Raw genomic sequence first — 12,550 nt, forward strand, 5'->3', positions numbered from 1 at the left:
ATACCATCTGTATACTCATGGAAATATCTACACAGACATCTCTATAAGTATGGAAATATCTACACCGCCATCAGTATAAACATGGAAATATCTACACTGCCATCTGTAGATAGATGGAAAAATCTACACCGCTATCTCTATAAATATGGAAATATCTACACCGCCATCTCTATAAACTTGAAAATATCTACACTGCCATCTCTATAAAGATGGAAGTATCTACTCTGCCATGTGTATAAACACGGAAATATCTACACCACCATCTGTGAAAACATGGAAATAACTACACCGCTATCTGTATAAACATGGTAATATCTACACCGCCATCTGCATGTCCATGGAAATATCTACGCTGCCATCTGTATAAACATGGAAATATCTACACGACCATCTGTGTATAGATGGAAATATCAACAACGCCATCTCTACAAACATGGAAATATCTACACCGCTATCTCTATAAACATGGAAATATCTGCACAGCCATCTGTAAAACATGGAAATACCTCTACAGTCATCTATATAAACATGGAAATATCTACACAGCCATCTGTATAAACATGTAAATATCTACACTGCTATCTCTATAAACATGGAAATACCTACACCGCCATCTCTATAAACATGAAAATATCTACACTGCCATCTCCATAAACATGGAACTAACTACTCCGCCATCTGTATAAGCATGGAAACATCTACACCGCCATCTGTGTGAATAAGTAAATATCTACAATGCCATCTGTATAAAGATATAAATATCTGCACCGCGAGCTGTATAAACATGGAAATATCCACATCGCTATCTGTATAAACGTTGAAATACCAACACATCTATCGGTATAAACATGGAAATATCTACAACGCCATCTACATAAACATGTAAATATCTACACTGCTATCTCTATAAACATGGAAATACCTACACCGCCATCTCTATAAACATGAAAATATCTACACTGCCATCTCCATAAACATGGAACTAACTACTCCGCCATCTGTATAAGCATGGAAACATCTACACCGCCATCTGTGTGAATAAGTAAATATCTACAATGCCATCTGTATAAAGATATAAATATCTGCACCGCGAGCTGTATAAACATGGAAATATCCACATCGCTATCTGTATAAACGTTGAAATACCAACACATCTATCGGTATAAACATGGAAATATCTACAACGCCATCTACATAAACATGGAAATATCTACACTGATATGTCTATAAACATGGAAATATCTACAACGCCATCTGTATAAACATGGAAATATCTACACCGCGATCTGTATAAACATGGAAATATCTACACCGCGATCTATATAAACATGGAAATAACTTCACCACGATCTGTATAAACATGGAAATATCTACACCGCTATCTGTATAAACATGGTAATATCTACACCACCATCTATATAAACATGGAAGTATCTACACCGCAATCTGCATAAACATTGAAATATCTACACTGCCATCTGTAAAAACATGGAAATATCTACACAGTCATCTGAATAAACATGGAAATATCTACTCCACCATCTGTATAAACATGGAAATACCTACAATACCATCTGTATACACATGGAAATATCTACACAGACATCTGTATAAGTATGGAAATATCTACACCGCCATCTGTATAAACATGGAAATATCTACACTGCCATCTGTAGAAAGATGGAATTATCTACACTGCTATCTCTATAAACATGGAAATATCTACACCGCCATCTCTATAAACATGAAAATATCAACACTGCCATCTCCATAAAGATGGAAGTATCTACTCCGCCATGTGTATAAACACGGAAATATCTACACCACCATCTGTGAAAACATGGAAATATCTAAACCACTATCTTTATAAACATGGAAATATCTACATCGCCATCTGCATGTCCATGGAAATATCTACGCTGCCATCTGTATAAACATGGAAATATCTACACAGCCATCTGTGTATAGATGGAAATATCAACATCGCCATCTGTACAAACATGGAAATATCTACACCGCTATCTCTATAAACATGGAAATATCTGCACAGACATCTGAAAAACATGGAAATAACTCTACAGTCATCTGTATAAACATGGAAATATCTACAATGCCATCTGTATACACATGGAAATATCTACACAGCCATCTGTATAAACATGTAAATATCTACACTGCTATCTCTATAAACATGGAAATATCTACACTGCCATCTCTATTAACATGAAAATATCCACACTGCCATCTCCATAAACATGGAACTAACTACTCCGCCATCTGTATAAACATGGAAACATCTACACCGCCATCTGTGTGAATAAGGAAATATCTACAATGCCATCTGTATAAAGATATAAATATCTGCACCGCGAGCTGTATAAACATGGAAATATCTACATCGCTATCTGTATAAACGTGGAAATACCAACACATCTATCGGTATAAACATGGAAATATCTACCATGCCATCTATATAAACATGGAAATATCTACACCGCTATGTCTATAAACATGGAAATACCTACACCGCTATCTCTATAAACATGGAAATATCTACACCGCTATCTGTATAAACATGGAAATATCTACACCGCTATCTGTATAAACATGGAAATATCTACACAGCGATCTGTATAAACATGGAAATATCTACACCGCGATCTGTATAAACATGGAAATATCTACACCGCGATCTGTATAAACATGGAAATATCTACACCACCATCTATATAAACATGGAAATATCTACACCGCCATCTGCATAAACATGGAAATATCTACAATGCCATCTGTAGAAAGATGGAAATATCTACACCGCAATCTGTGTAAACATTTAAATATCTACACCGATATCTGTAAAAACATGGAAATATCTACAGCGCCATCTCTATAAACATTGAAATATCTACACTGCCATCTGTAAAACATGGAAATATCTACACAGTCATCTGAATAAACATGGAAATATCTACACCACCATCTGTATAAACATGGAAATACCTACAATACCATCTGTATGCACATGGAAATATCTACACAGACATCTCTATAAGTATGGAAATATCTACACGGCCATCTGTATAAACATGGAAATATCTACACTGCTATCTCTATAAACATGGAAATATCTACACCGCCATCTCTATAAACATAAAAATATCTACACTGCCATCTCCATAAACATGGAACTAACTACTCCGCCATCTGTATAAACATGGAAACATCTACACCGCCATCTGTGTGAATAAGGAAATATCTACAATGCCATCTGTATAAAGATATAAATATCTGCACCGCGAGCTGTATAAACATGGAAATATCTACACCGCTATCTGTATAAACATGGAAATATCTACATCGCGATCTGTATAAACATGGAAATATCTACAGCGCCATCTCTATAAACATTGAAATATCTACACTGCCATCTGTACAACATGGAAATATCTACACAGTCATCTGAATAAACATGGAAATATCTACACCACCATCTGTATAAACATGGAAATACCTACAATACCATCTGTATACTCATGGAAATATCTACACAGACATCTCTATAAGTATGGAAATATCTACACCGCCATCAGTATAAACATGGAAATATCTACACTGCCATCTGTAGATAGATGGAAAAATCTACACCGCTATCTCTATAAATATGGAAATATCTACACCGCCATCTCTATAAACTTGAAAATATCTACACTGCCATCTCTATAAAGATGGAAGTATCTACTCTGCCATGTGTATAAACACGGAAATATCTACACCACCATCTGTGAAAACATGGAAATAACTACACCGCTATCTGTATAAACATGGTAATATCTACACCGCCATCTGCATGTCCATGGAAATATCTACGCTGCCATCTGTATAAACATGGAAATATCTACATCGCTATCTGTATAAACGTGGAAATACCAACACATCTATCGGTATAAACATGGAAATATCTACCATGCCATCTATATAAACATGGAAATATCTACACCGCTATGTCTATAAACATGGAAATACCTACACCGCTATCTCTATAAACATGGAAATATCTACACCGCTATCTGTATAAACATGGAAATATCTACACCGCTATCTGTATAAACATGGAAATATCTACACAGCGATCTGTATAAACCTGGAAATATCTACACCGCAATCTGTATAAACATGGAAATATCTACACCGCGATCTGTATAAACATGGAAATATCTACACCACCATCTATATAAACATGGAAATATCTACACCGCCATCTGCATAAACATGGAAATATCTACAATGCCATCTGTAGAAAGATGGAAATATCTACACCGCAATCTGTGTAAACATTTAAATATCTACACCGATATCTGTAAAAACATGGAAATATCTACAGCGCCATCTCTATAAACATTGAAATATCTACACTGCCATCTGTAAAACATGGAAATATCTACACAGTCATCTGAATAAACATGGAAATATCTACACCACCATCTGTATAAACATGGAAATACCTACAATACCATCTGTATGCACATGGAAATATCTACACAGACATCTCTATAAGTATGGAAATATCTACACGGCCATCTGTATAAACATGTAAATATCTACACTGCTATCTCTATAAACATGGAAATATCTACACCGCCATCTCTATAAACATGAAAATATCTACACTGCCATCTCCATAAACATGGAACTAACTACTCCGCCATCTGTATAAACATGGAAACATCTACACCGCCATCTGTGTGAATAAGGAAATATCTACAATGCCATCTGTATAAAGATATAAATATCTGCACCGCGAGCTGTATAAACATGGAAATATCTACATCGCTATCTGTATAAACGTGGAAATACCAACACATCTATCGGTATAAACATGGAAATATCTACAACGCCATCTATATAAACATGGAAATATCTACACCGCTATGTCTATAAACATAGAAATACCTACACCGCTATCTCTATAAACATGGAAATATCTACACCGCTATCTGTATAAACATGGAAATATCTACACCGCTATCTGTATAAACATGGAAATATCTACATCGCGATCTGTATAAACATGGAAATATCTACAGCGCCATCTCTATAAACATTGAAATATCTACACTGCCATCTGTACAACATGGAAATATCTACACAGTCATCTGAATAAACATGGAAATATCTACACCACCATCTGTATAAACATGGAAATACCTACAATACCATCTGTATACTCATGGAAATATCTACACAGACATCTCTATAAGTATGGAAATATCTACACCGCCATCAGTATAAACATGGAAATATCTACACTGCCATCTGTAGATAGATGGAAAAATCTACACCGCTATCTCTATAAATATGGAAATATCTACACCGCCATCTCTATAAACTTGAAAATATCTACACTGCCATCTCTATAAAGATGGAAGTATCTACTCTGCCATGTGTATAAACACGGAAATATCTACACCACCATCTGTGAAAACATGGAAATAACTACACCGCTATCTGTATAAACATGGTAATATCTACACCGCCATCTGCATGTCCATGGAAATATCTACGCTGCCATCTGTATAAACATGGAAATATCTACACGACCATCTGTGTATAGATGGAAATATCAACAACGCCATCTCTACAAACATGGAAATATCTACACCGCTATCTCTATAAACATGGAAATATCTGCACAGCCATCTGTAAAACATGGAAATACCTCTACAGTCATCTATATAAACATGGAAATATCTACACAGCCATCTGTATAAACATGTAAATATCTACACTGCTATCTCTATAAACATGGAAATACCTACACCGCCATCTCTATAAACATGAAAATATCTACACTGCCATCTCCATAAACATGGAACTAACTACTCCGCCATCTGTATAAGCATGGAAACATCTACACCGCCATCTGTGTGAATAAGTAAATATCTACAATGCCATCTGTATAAAGATATAAATATCTGCACCGCGAGCTGTATAAACATGGAAATATCCACATCGCTATCTGTATAAACGTTGAAATACCAACACATCTATCGGTATAAACATGGAAATATCTACAACGCCATCTACATAAACATGTAAATATCTACACTGCTATCTCTATAAACATGGAAATACCTACACCGCCATCTCTATAAACATGAAAATATCTACACTGCCATCTCCATAAACATGGAACTAACTACTCCGCCATCTGTATAAGCATGGAAACATCTACACCGCCATCTGTGTGAATAAGTAAATATCTACAATGCCATCTGTATAAAGATATAAATATCTGCACCGCGAGCTGTATAAACATGGAAATATCCACATCGCTATCTGTATAAACGTTGAAATACCAACACATCTATCGGTATAAACATGGAAATATCTACAACGCCATCTACATAAACATGGAAATATCTACACTGATATGTCTATAAACATGGAAATATCTACAACGCCATCTGTATAAACATGGAAATATCTACACCGCGATCTGTATAAACATGGAAATATCTACACCGCGATCTATATAAACATGGAAATAACTTCACCACGATCTGTATAAACATGGAAATATCTACACCGCTATCTGTATAAACATGGTAATATCTACACCACCATCTATATAAACATGGAAGTATCTACACCGCAATCTGCATAAACATTGAAATATCTACACTGCCATCTGTAAAAACATGGAAATATCTACACAGTCATCTGAATAAACATGGAAATATCTACTCCACCATCTGTATAAACATGGAAATACCTACAATACCATCTGTATACACATGGAAATATCTACACAGACATCTGTATAAGTATGGAAATATCTACACCGCCATCTGTATAAACATGGAAATATCTACACTGCCATCTGTAGAAAGATGGAATTATCTACACTGCTATCTCTATAAACATGGAAATATCTACACCGCCATCTCTATAAACATGAAAATATCAACACTGCCATCTCCATAAAGATGGAAGTATCTACTCCGCCATGTGTATAAACACGGAAATATCTACACCACCATCTGTGAAAACATGGAAATATCTAAACCACTATCTTTATAAACATGGAAATATCTACATCGCCATCTGCATGTCCATGGAAATATCTACGCTGCCATCTGTATAAACATGGAAATATCTACACGGCCATCTGTGTATAGATGGAAATATCAACATCGCCATCTGTACAAACATGGAAATATCTACACCGCTATCTCTATAAACATGGAAATATCTGCACAGACATCTGAAAAACATGGAAATAACTCTACAGTCATCTGTATAAACATGGAAATATCTACAATGCCATCTGTATACACATGGAAATATCTACACAGCCATCTGTATAAACATGTAAATATCTACACTGCTATCTCTATAAACATGGAAATATCTACACTGCCATCTCTATTAACATGAAAATATCCACACTGCCATCTCCATAAACATGGAACTAACTACTCCGCCATCTGTATAAACATGGAAACATCTACACCGCCATCTGTGTGAATAAGGAAATATCTACAATGCCATCTGTATAAAGATATAAATATCTGCACCGCGAGCTGTATAAACATGGAAATATCTACATCGCTATCTGTATAAACGTGGAAATACCAACACATCTATCGGTATAAACATGGAAATATCTACCATGCCATCTATATAAACATGGAAATATCTACACCGCTATGTCTATAAACATGGAAATACCTACACCGCTATCTCTATAAACATGGAAATATCTACACCGCTATCTGTATAAACATGGAAATATCTACACCGCTATCTGTATAAACATGGAAATATCTACACAGCGATCTGTATAAACATGGAAATATCTACACCGCGATCTGTATAAACATGGAAATATCTACACCGCGATCTGTATAAACATGGAAATATCTACACCACCATCTATATAAACATGGAAATATCTACACCGCCATCTGCATAAACATGGAAATATCTACAATGCCATCTGTAGAAAGATGGAAATATCTACACCGCAATCTGTGTAAACATTTAAATATCTACACCGATATCTGTAAAAACATGGAAATATCTACAGCGCCATCTCTATAAACATTGAAATATCTACACTGCCATCTGTAAAACATGGAAATATCTACACAGTCATCTGAATAAACATGGAAATATCTACACCACCATCTGTATAAACATGGAAATACCTACAATACCATCTGTATGCACATGGAAATATCTACACAGACATCTCTATAAGTATGGAAATATCTACACGGCCATCTGTATAAACATGTAAATATCTACACTGCTATCTCTATAAACATGGAAATATCTACACCGCCATCTCTATAAACATGAAAATATCTACACTGCCATCTCCATAAACATGGAACTAACTACTCCGCCATCTGTATAAACATGGAAACATCTACACCGCCATCTGTGTGAATAAGGAAATATCTACAATGCCATCTGTATAAAGATATAAATATCTGCACCGCGAGCTGTATAAACATGGAAATATCTACACCGCTATCTGTATAAACATGGAAATATCTACATCGCGATCTGTATAAACATGGAAATATCTACAGCGCCATCTCTATAAACATTGAAATATCTACACTGCCATCTGTACAACATGGAAATATCTACACAGTCATCTGAATAAACATGGAAATACCTACACCACCATCTGTATAAACATGGAAATACCTACAATACCATCTGTATACTCATGGAAATATCTACACAGACATCTCTATAAGTATGGAAATATCTACACCGCCATCAGTATAAACATGGAAATATCTACACTGCCATCTGTAGATAGATGGAAAAATCTACACCGCTATCTCTATAAATATGGAAATATCTACACCGCCATCTCTATAAACTTGAAAATATCTACACTGCCATCTCTATAAAGATGGAAGTATCTACTCTGCCATGTGTATAAACACGGAAATATCTACACCACCATCTGTGAAAACATGGAAATAACTACACCGCTATCTGTATAAACATGGTAATATCTACACCGCCATCTGCATGTCCATGGAAATATCTACGCTGCCATCTGTATAAACATGGAAATATCTACATCGCTATCTGTATAAACGTGGAAATACCAACACATCTATCGGTATAAACATGGAAATATCTACCATGCCATCTATATAAACATGGAAATATCTACACCGCTATGTCTATAAACATGGAAATACCTACACCGCTATCTCTATAAACATGGAAATATCTACACCGCTATCTGTATAAACATGGAAATATCTACACCGCTATCTGTATAAACATGGAAATATCTACACAGCAATCTGTATAAACCTGGAAATATCTACACCGCGATCTGTATAAACATGGAAATACCTACACCGCGATCTGTATAAACATGGAAATATCTACACCACCATCTATATAAACATGGAAATATCTACACCGCCATCTGCATAAACATGGAAATATCTACAATGCCATCTGTAGAAAGATGGAAATATCTACACCGCAATCTGTGTAAACATTTAAATATCTACACCGATATCTGTAAAAACATGGAAATATCTACAGCGCCATCTCTATAAACATTGAAATATCTACACTGCCATCTGTAAAACATGGAAATATCTACACAGTCATCTGAATAAACATGGAAATATCTACACCACCATCTGTATAAACATGGAAATACCTACAATACCATCTGTATGCACATGGAAATATCTACACAGACATCTCTATAAGTATGGAAATATCTACACGGCCATCTGTATAAACATGTAAATATCTACACTGCTATCTCTATAAACATGGAAATATCTACACCGCCATCTCTATAAACATGAAAATATCTACACTGCCATCTCCATAAACATGGAACTAACTACTCCGCCATCTGTATAAACATGGAAACATCTACACCGCCATCTGTGTGAATAAGGAAATATCTACAATGCCATCTGTATAAAGATATAAATATCTGCACCGCGAGCTGTATAAACATGGAAATATCTACATCGCTATCTGTATAAACGTGGAAATACCAACACATCTATCGGTATAAACATGGAAATATCTACAACGCCATCTATATAAACATGGAAATATCTACACCGCTATGTCTATAAACATAGAAATACCTACACCGCTATCTCTATAAACATGGAAATATCTACACCGCTATCTGTATAAACATGGAAATATCTACACCGCTATCTCTATAAACATGGAAATATCTACATCGCGATCTGTATAAACATGGAAATATCTACAGCGCCATCTCTATAAACATTGAAATATCTACACTGCCATCTGTACAACATGGAAATATCTACACAGTCATCTGAATAAACATGGAAATATCTACACCACCATCTGTATAAACATGGAAATACCTACAATACCATCTGTATACTCATGGAAATATCTACACAGACATCTCTATAAGTATGGAAATATCTACACCGCCATCAGTATAAACATGGAAATATCTACACTGCCATCTGTAGATAGATGGAAAAATCTACACCGCTATCTCTATAAATATGGAAATATCTACACCGCCATCTCTATAAACTTGAAAATATCTACACTGCCATCTCTATAAAGATGGAAGTATCTACTCTGCCATGTGTATAAACACGGAAATATCTACACCACCATCTGTGAAAACATGGAAATAACTACACCGCTATCTGTATAAACATGGTAATATCTACACCGCCATCTGCATGTCCATGGAAATATCTACGCTGCCATCTGTATAAACATGGAAATATCTACACGACCATCTGTGTATAGATGGAAATATCAACAACGCCATCTCTACAAACATGGAAATATCTACACCGCTATCTCTATAAACATGGAAATATCTGCACAGCCATCTGTAAAACATGGAAATACCTCTACAGTCATCTATATAAACATGGAAATATCTACACAGCCATCTGTATAAACATGTAAATATCTACACTGCTATCTCTATAAACATGGAAATACCTACACCGCCATCTCTATAAACATGAAAATATCTACACTGCCATCTCCATAAACATGGAACTAACTACTCCGCCATCTGTATAAGCATGGAAACATCTACACCGCCATCTGTGTGAATAAGTAAATATCTACAATGCCATCTGTATAAAGATATAAATATCTGCACCGCGAGCTGTATAAACATGGAAATATCCACATCGCTATCTGTATAAACGTTGAAATACCAACACATCTATCGGTATAAACATGGAAATATCTACAACGCCATCTACATAAACATGTAAATATCTACACTGCTATCTCTATAAACATGGAAATACCTACACCGCCATCTCTATAAACATGAAAATATCTACACTGCCATCTCCATAAACATGGAACTAACTACTCCGCCATCTGTATAAGCATGGAAACATCTACACCGCCATCTGTGTGAATAAGTAAATATCTACAATGCCATCTGTATAAAGATATAAATATCTGCACCGCGAGCTGTATAAACATGGAAATATCCACATCGCTATCTGTATAAACGTTGAAATACCAACACATCTATCGGTATAAACATGGAAATATCTACAACGCCATCTACATAAACATGGAAATATCTACACTGATATGTCTATAAACATGGAAATATCTACAACGCCATCTGTATAAACATGGAAATATCTACACCGCGATCTGTATAAACATGGAAATATCTACACCGCGATCTATATAAACATGGAAATAACTTCACCACGATCTGTATAAACATGGAAATATCTACACCGCTATCTGTATAAACATGGTAATATCTACACCACCATCTATATAAACATGGAAGTATCTACACCGCAATCTGCATAAACATTGAAATATCTACACTGCCATCTGTAAAAACATGGAAATATCTACACAGTCATCTGAATAAACATGGAAATATCTACTCCACCATCTGTATAAACATGGAAATACCTACAATACCATCTGTATACACATGGAAATATCTACACAGACATCTGTATAAGTATGGAAATATCTACACCGCCATCTGTATAAACATGGAAATATCTACACTGCCATCTGTAGAAAGATGGAATTATCTACACTGCTATCTCTATAAACATGGAAATATCTACACCGCCATCTCTATAAACATGAAAATATCAACACTGCCATCTCCATAAAGATGGAAGTATCTACTCCGCCATGTGTATAAACACGGAAATATCTACACCACCATCTGTGAAAACATGGAAATATCTAAACCACTATCTTTATAAACATGGAAATATCTACATCGCCATCTGCATGTCCATGGAAATATCTACGCTGCCATCTGTATAAACATGGAAATATCTACACGGCCATCTGTGTATAGATGGAAATATCAACATCGCCATCTGTACAAACATGGAAATATCTACACCGCTATCTCTATAAACATGGAAATATCTGCACAGACATCTGAAAAACATGGAAATAACTCTACAGTCATCTGTATAAACATGGAAATATCTACAATGCCATCTGTAAACACATG

The sequence above is a fragment of the Pan paniscus genome, chromosome 6, assembly GCF_029289425.2.
Source record: "Pan paniscus chromosome 6, NHGRI_mPanPan1-v2.0_pri, whole genome shotgun sequence".
Classification (NCBI taxonomy): domain Eukaryota; kingdom Metazoa; phylum Chordata; class Mammalia; order Primates; family Hominidae; genus Pan; species Pan paniscus.